Below are 8,772 nucleotides of genomic sequence, written 5' to 3'. Positions count from 1 at the left end.
GCCTGGGCCTGGGCCACTGAGATAGCCAAGTAGAGAACAGAGCTCTGATTTTCCCCTGTGGTTCTCATACACATACTCATAATGCGTCCTTCTTCTGTGACAAGCCTCTCTAAACAAGTTCTGGCACTCTTGTGCACACTCTCACTAAGACCCGGTGATGAAGGGGCTGAACTAATCCACAAATTCTCGTGCTTTTACTGGCTGTTCTTCTTCCAAGCCACACGGCTATGAGGAAATTCCCAGTTATGTCTCCAGGGAGGTCCCACAGCCAAATGGCCAGAGCTCAACAGAGGCCAGGACCCTGCTTCCTGCCCAGAATTATTCCTGCCAATTGAGGCAGGGCTGCTGGAGAGGAGGAGGGGCCTTCTCATCCGAGCCATGCTTCATTTCCGAGCAAACCTCAGCCCCATGGGACTCTGATCCCCACCAGAGGCAAGCTGAGCCGGGAAGTGAATTCATACACATTAATTCACCCCAAATGAGTACCTGTCTGTTCAATTGTAGTTATTCATCTATTCTCTGGAGATGCCCAGAGAAGGGCATCTTTCACTCCTCCACTCACTCCTCCACCCAGCCTCTATCTCTTTGTGGAAGCTGCCTCCCGTCTGCTTCCAGTGCTGCTGGTCTTACGAGATGCATATGACAGGGTCTATGACTTCCAGGAGCTGAATTTTGGCTCAGCAAGAAGTCATCCTGTGTTCTTCCAGCAACCCACAGCTGAACTCCCTCCTTGCCATCTTCACTGGCATTCAACTTCTTGGGGGCTCTTCAAATGCTTCTCTTGGATATCTGAAAATTGCCAGCTGTGCCCTTCACCTACCACCTCACACCCTCAACCTCATCAAAAAATTTATCCTCTATTCTGAGACCCAAAGTGCGAGTCCATACAATTGTATCTCTTAACCGAGCAATGATCATGGTGCATCTGATCCCAGATAAACTCCAGGCCCCTCCACAGACCGCCAGGAACTTGTTTATGCTCGGCTCCTTTCCAGCCTCAACTCTCCTCCCTGTCCCAGGCACCCTGATTCCAGAAAGGCCAAATAAGATACAAAGACCACTGTTCTCTTCGAGTGTGTTCGAGCTGCATCCTTCCCCTGGTGTATCTTAACCCCTTTCTACCACACTGACTTCTAGTCATCCTGCAAAACCCATCTTCAGAGGCCCTTTCCTCTTGAAAGCAAAAACTGAAAAAGATCCCCTTCATACACATTAATTCACCCGAAATGAGTATCTGTCTGTTCAATTGCAGTTATTCATCTTGCTTGCCTCCCTAATTTATCTGTGAGCTCCAGAGTCCCTAGTATGTGTAAAATGCCTGGGCAAGGAAACCAAGAAAATGCTGACTAATTTTCAATTGAAAATTCCAAAGACAAAATTGTGGTTTCCTTGTTGCTAAGCAGTTTTCAAAATGCAGCCAACTTGGCTCACCTTCGTAGGTGGCTAGAGCTCAGAGGGAAGGAATGTCTCTGAGTCTGTTGTTTGGGTGAACAAAGGGGTTCCTTTGAAACCCACATAATGCAAGAATAGATGTTAGTTGTGGTCATTGGGAAAGTCCTAAACAGTGACTTTCACTCATAATATGTCTTTGGACAAATCCCAGGAGGGAAACAATAAGCTGTCTGACCTTTCTCCCTTGTGTGCCAGCTTGCTGTCTCTGCTCTATGCTCAGATTTCAGCCCTGAGTCCTGATACTCGCTCTACACGCAGGTGCAAAGTGACACAGCTGGAGAGTAGAGAACAGGCCTTGCACACAGTGGGAGACCACTTACAAGATCTCCAAACTGGACTCCCCACCCCACCCCCCAACTTTTAAGTCTCTTGGAATCCTCAGGAAAACATCAGCTCTTCAAACAGCTTCTGTCTCCTCCTCACTGTCCGCCACACACACATTCTCAGTGCAGAAATGTTGGGCCGAGCACAGGTAACTGACAGTTACCAGGCCCAATCTTCTAGTTATTTATCTATTTTGGAAGTGCCAGGAATAAATCCTCATTCTCAGACAACCAGACCAGGTGGTTCAGTGCACAGTGCACGACCAAGTGTCTGAGGACCATGCAGTGCCAGGGATGAAACTCGGGGTCCAGTGGTGACAAGAGAGGTACTCCAGACCTCTGAGCTAGCCCTGACCCTGACTTGCCCTTTACAAGACCTCACAACCTGAAGGGAATTTCTGCTGGGTGCTTTACGTATCAACTCAGGATGGTAACTCTCTCCTGAGACAGATACAGGATGAGTAGTAACTCATTACATAAGCATGGGTGCTGCCTCGAGTTAGCTCACTTAAAATTCTCCCAATAGTCCTAAGAACTCAGGAGTATTGCTCACTCATGCCCTTTTACAAAGGAGAAACCAAGGTCTGGGGAGGTAAAGTGACATGTTCAGGGCCTCACACTCAGCTGGAATTAGAACTGGTTAGGTCTACGGGATTCTCTGTGCCTGTATGTGGTTTTTGTCACAACCCGTGACCTTACTTCTGCCTCTGTCACCATCTGGATGCATCATCCTGACCCAGACAAATCCTGGGCTGCAGAAGTATCTGGCTGGTCTCGAGTCTGGCCCGCACGTGCCTGTAATGCTGACAGGTTGTTTTATTTTTTTCTTTAGGGGAGAGCACGAATGCAATCCCCCACTACCACAAACTATGCAGTAGAGTCTCCTACATTTGGGGAAATCGCAGGGGTCAGCACATCAGAAAAGCCTTGACCCTGGAAAACGACATTTGTGATCATGGTATCTCCCCTGCCAGGTAACTATAATGCTGGCAGTTTTGTTGGCCAGTCCCTTCTCTAACCGCAGGCCCCAGAGTCCAGCCTTGGTGCTGATGTGACTTCCTACTTAGCTGGCTTTTTGTCTCCAATGTTGAGTTGCTAAATTAATGAGGAGACAGAAGGGGAAAGGTAGAGTTTATCCACAGACTGCATCATGCCATGATAGCTGAGATTCTAGGTTTGTGGTGATTAAGGAGCTCTAGAATCCAAATTCCTCATCCACCAGCTCCTCCTTCTGGTCCAGAATGCTTGAAGTTCCTCATGTCTCAGCTTGAGCTTCCCGCCGGGTTTCACACTACCTTTGCAATTTGTCCCAAATCGTTGTTTACCATGATGGTATGGACCTTACGGTTTTCTTCTACAGGAATGGTTACAACTGCTATATAGTTGTAGCCACAAGTCTTCTCATGAATTCAATGAAAACAGATATCTTTTGGGTTAAAGATAGTACAGGGGTTAAGATACTTCCCTTGCATGCATCCAACCTGGGTTTGATCCCCAGTCTTCATAAAAGTCCCCAAGCTCTGCCAGGAGTGACCGCTGAACACCACAAGGTGTGGCCCAACTCCTCTGCCCCACTCCCCACCCCCCCAAAAAAAATAATCGAAAACCGGACACTGCTTTCCCATGTAAACTTGATGCAGGCTGCATGCTGGGGATTCTGGGTCCTGAGCTTGCAATCCTCCTCGCTTGTCGAAGAGAAAAAGGGTGGTGGGAGGAAGGGAGGTTGGCAAGCACTGAGGCTTTCTTCTTGAGAGTATCGAGAAAGATGGGAAGGTCACTGGAAAGGGAAGGCTTTGATCTACCAGTGAGTCATTTCTGCATGACTTACATTTATGAGCAGAGAGACATGACTGACCAGCAGCCAGCACCCTGTGAGTGGAGGCCCTGCCAGCAAAGGTCGGTTGAAGATGGACACACGCCTGTCTGTTGAGGCCTGGAAGGCCAGAACATCCAGGGTCCTGCCAGGTCTGGGGGGAGGCATGCTGCAGGCAGCTGCTCTCAGGGGCTGGCTATGGGATGAGGAAGACCTGAGCAAGGCCTGGCTCACTCCTGCTCTGCCCAGTTGAGGCCTGGGGGCAGCTAGGGGGAAGTGGAGGAGGGGCATTGACTGTTGCCCCCTAGAAAAACTTGGGGAAAGATGAGCCTTGTTGGAGGTCCTCTGGCTGGCTGGCTGGGGTGCTCAGGTGAGCATAGGGAAGGACCATGGGGCTGAGGCGCTTCCTTTTCTTTTAAGGACAGCAACCGTTGTCCACCAAAGAGGAGGGACTCACCACACACAGCTGGGGACATGCCTCCATGGGCAACCACATGCTGTGCATGTGGGAGACCCAGGCTACATCCCGGAATCCACATGGTCCCCTGAGAACCCCGCCTGGGGTGGTCTCTGAATACCAAGTCAAGAGTAGGTCCTGAGCATCTCTGAGTGTGGCTCCCAAACAAAAAGCTCATCTGAGCTGTGCTTGTAGGGCAAGGAATCAAAGGGTGCAGTGGTCTGAGGTCAGGGTCCGTGTCTAGAGTGAGAAGGGGCGAAGGCAGCATGTAAAGACGACCTCCTAGAGCCCCCACCTTGCCAGCAGAGGTGGCACGTGGCAAACTATAGACATCCTGGTTAACTGATTCCTCATCTCTGAGGGGAACCCGAGCCAGAGGGCTTAGCACTGATAGAATGCAGAGCCGAGGAGAGAGTAGCCCACCTACCCTCCCCTTGGGGATGTCACTGGCCTGGCCCTTCCTCTGGTGCCTCTCACAAGTGGGAGCTTGCGCTCCCGAGACCTTCCATGAATAGAGGAATCCGCCTGCAGTGAGCTTCTTGGAAAGGCTCCTGCTTGAGGGGTGGGGTGGGGGGGCTATGGTGGGGGGTGATGCTCGGGCACTGTTGGCACTTTGAGCCTCGTATTCTTTTGCTTGTTTTGTTTTTTAAATTTTGAGTCACACCCAGCAATGCTCAGGGTTTACGCCTGGCTCTGCACTCAGGAATCATTCCTGGCAGTGCTTGGGGGATCATATGGGGATGCCAGGGATCAAGCCTGTGACAGCTGTGTGTAAAACAAGTACTGACTATACTATCACTATGACCCTGAGCACCGCTCCCCACCCCATCCCCACCACCCTGCATTCTAACAGGTGTTCTCCTGCCATAAGCTTCCTCCACTCCTGCAGGGGCACTGCTGGGAGGAGGAGGGGATGGTTGCTTGGCCACTGGGAAGCTCCCCAAAATGTTCTAGATAGAGTTTGGAGCCGTAACCTGCCAGTTGGGCTCAGAGTCCAGTTTGTGAAAGAGCTTATCTTGCCTGGCAGGGCCAGCAGGAGATCTGGGACTTCCCCACATGCAGGCTCTGGCTGGGATTTCCAGAATTCTCTAGAAGGTGGAGCATGAAGGGACTCTGGCCCCATGGGAATGGGGAACACAGGGAAGAAGGGCCATGCCCTGGGGTGTCGGGGTCTGGAGATGGTGTCAGCCTATCTAGGGGTAGACAGGTCAGAACACAGGGCAATGAGAAGTTAGTTCTGGTGGCTGTCCCTAGTCACCAGGTCTGGTGGATCATGAGTGAATGTATCTGGGGACCTGCTGTTGCCTCATCATGTTTCCTGGCCTTATCATCTGACCTTGTATCCTGTAGAGAGACTAGCCAAAGGGATGTTTGCCTTAACACTGACCCGAAAGAATGAGTCTCATATTCCCAGTGGGCCCCACCACTCTCTCCATGTCTCCCCAGAGCCAAGATGACCTCGGCTCTGGACAATGGCCCAAGTGGAATGGTAGCTCAGGCTTCTGGAGGGAAAAGATGACCCAAATGCACAACATCATTTATTGGGTGTCTCCCTGACATCCGGCTTCATATGGGACTCAGCAAGGAAGTGAAGTATTGGACAAGGGACAAAGATAGAAAGAAGATTGAGAGTTGGAGACATATTACAGGGGGTCAAATGCTGCCTTGCATGCGACCAGCCTAGCTTCAATTTCTGGTACTACATATTATCCCCTGGGTCTCAACAGAAGTGACCCCCAAAGACAGAATCAGGAAAAATCCTTGAGTATAGCCGGGTATAGGAAGAAGACTATAGGGGGTTGGGATAAAAAAAGAAAACAAGAAGAGAGTGGATTCAAGTTTATAGACCTATGTGGTCTGAGGTGTGAGACAGTTTATAGAGGACTATGTCCCTTCACCCATGCAATATTCCTGGTGAGTCATGCTATAGCTCTTGAATATGAGATGTCTGATGCTCACCAAGGTTGAATGACTTAACTGGCAATGATCAGGCTGACAATGACAGAGTTAGGCTTGGTACTGGCATTAGTTTTGATGAGGCAAAATACTCTGCTCTCTGTCACACTTCCTCTGGAGATAGTCCACTGCACTTCATGCATTCTATAGGGCCCACCTACACAGCAGAATGTCAGATAGAGATCTATGGAGAGCACACTTCACTGGTCCAGGCTGGAACCCTAGCACAGCATGATCCTCCGAGCACCACCAGGAGTGACCCCAAGCACCATTAAACACGGCTCCAAACAAAACAGCACCAAAACTGATTAGAAAGTTTGATGGCAATTATCTCAGTTTACTCAGCACTGAGAACTAGATGAGATGTGACCTGTGGAAAAAATTAGACTTTAGCACTGAGCACAGAGGCTAGAGAAGTAAGGGTGTGGCCCTGTCTCCTGCTTGGATTGTTTCCATCCCCTCTGAGAAAGGTGGCTTCACTTGAAACCCTGGATTTTCTCTTTCTCCTTATTTTATGATGAAAGTTTCAAGACCATGACTGCTGTCGGTCTAAGGCACCCATCTACTTCCTTTTCTGGCTCTTCCTAGTTGTTGGGTGTAACTGATTTATTTAGCTCCAGATGCCTGAGAGCACATCAAACAATTGGATCACCAGGATAGACTGAACCTCAAATCATGTTTTGGGCCTGTAGGATATAACCTCTTTCACACATAGGAAGCAGGCATTAACTTGAACTTGGAGACTGGGGTCTCCATTCCTGAAGTCTAGTCCTGTAGTCTAGCCTATATCTTGGAGGCGGTCCTTTTTGATCAAGACAAGGGCTTGTAAACTGCATGTGGAACACAAAGCCTTGGCATTCCTTCCTTCCCTCACTTACTTACTTGGCAAGTATTTTATCAAGTGCCTGTTAAAAGCCCAGAGCATCACAGTGATGAATGCAATCAAGTCATTGTTGTCAAGGCATCCAAGAAAGGCCTGTGATACTCTGACCTTATACCTACAGCAGTGTTTGAGTAACACGTGGGACTCTCCCAAAGATAAAGCTTCCAGTTTGAACTCTCAAAGACAAGATGTTTACTTTGGGGTCTGCTTTTTTTTTTTTGAGTCAGAAACAGTGTGGAGAAGCAGAGTGATAGAACCAGTTTCCAACACTGGTTCGATCCTGGCCCCAAATACTTCCTTGAGCCCTCCAGGAGTAAGTAATCCTTTAGTGCAGAGCCAGGAGTAAGCCCTGAGCACCACTTCGTGTGGCCAACAGGAAGGAAGGAAGGAAGGAAGGAAGGAAGGAAGGAAGGAAGGAAGGAAGGAAGGAAGGAAGGAAGGAAGGAAGGAAGGAAAGAGGAAGGGAGGAAGGGAGGGAGGGAGGGAGGAAATATGAAAAAAGACTATAGGGTACCAACATACCCCAAGCTCTCCAGAAATAAACACAGTGTAATTAAGACAGCGTGTGTGTGTGTGTGTGTGTGTGTGTGTGTGTGTGTGTGTGTGTGTGAGAGAGAGAGAGAGAGAGAGAGAGAGAGAGAGAGAGAGAGAGAGAGAGAGAGAGAGCGAGAGAGCATCCTCCATTCCAAGTGGGACTTTGTGGTGACTGGCTTCTGTGTGAGCTGGAGGCTAATTTCATTCAACCAGGAACTCCAGATACAAGACACTTCATTCACTTGGAAGGTGACTTTGGGGCCATCTGGCTCCCAGGCAGCTCTGACTGTGTAATGGCTGCGATTGCAGAGCTGGAAGGACACCACCTCTGCTCCACCTCCTGGCCTTGCCCTGCCGGGATCTGAAAAAGTCTGACAATTCTTAACAGAGTGGGAGACTAACACCCAAGAATTGTAGAAATAAGTACCAGGAGGTTGACTCCATGGTTTGGAGGCTGGCCTCACATTCTGGGGAGAGGGCAACTCAGAGAAGGGATCACCAACTATAATGTGGTCTAATGTGGTTGGAAGCCATGCGGGGGGGGGGGGGGGTAGGGTGTTGTGGGCTGAATGCGGGCTAGAGACTGAACACAGTGGCCACTCAACACCTTTACTGCAAACCACAACAGCTAATTAGAGAGAGAGAACAGAAGGGAATGCCCTGCCACAGTGGCAGGGTGGGGTGGGGGGAGATGGGATTGGGGAGGGTGGGAGGGATGCTGGGTTTACTGGTGGTGGAGAATGGATACTGGTGAAGGGATGGGTTCCCGAACTTTGTATGAAGGAAACATGAGCACAAAAGTGTATAAATTTGTAACTGTACACTCACGGTGATTCACTAATTAAAAATAAATAAAATAAAATAAAATAAAATAAAATAAAATAAAATAAAATAAAAAAGTCTGACAATTCTAGAGAAAGAGTGAGCAGCCATTGCCCTGAAGTTCTGAGTGAGTGCTCTACAGAGAAATGGATGGCTTACTGGTGTGGGAACCAATTTCTTCCTCACTCTTGGACCTCCTCTAGCTGGTACCAGCCTTGGCCAAGAGCAGGGAGAGGGACTCTCTCAGTGGGAGTTCAAGTGTGCAGCTGATGTACTTGTGTGCCTGTGGGCTGGTGGCAGAGAGAGCTTCCTGCATGAGCAGAGAAATAAGCTCCCTGGGGTTGGCAGAGACCTGCCTGCAGGTGCTCGTGGAACCGTCTGTGGTTCCATAGCAGCTGCCCGTGGCACTCATGCTTCAGACACACAGCTACCTCTCTTACCGGGAAGTGGCTTGGACTTAACCCTGTCCCCACACTGACCCAGGGTTCCTCACTGACACTGCTTGACTTTTCAGTGGCAGACAAGATGATAG

At 49.5% G+C, this 8,772-nt stretch overlaps 1 pseudogene; it reads right to left on the bottom strand.

The window, feature by feature from the left end:
- Window positions 1-2,604: 2,604 nt before the first annotated feature.
- On the bottom strand, window positions 2,605-2,757 carry LOC129404116 (U1 spliceosomal RNA; annotated as a pseudogene).
- Window positions 2,758-8,772: the final 6,015 nt, after the last annotated feature.

This window comes from Sorex araneus, chromosome 3, assembly GCF_027595985.1.
Source record: "Sorex araneus isolate mSorAra2 chromosome 3, mSorAra2.pri, whole genome shotgun sequence".
NCBI lineage: Eukaryota > Metazoa > Chordata > Mammalia > Eulipotyphla > Soricidae > Sorex > Sorex araneus.
Note: the sequence above shows the minus strand (reverse complement) of the source record. Positions and strands in the feature narration are given on the sequence as shown.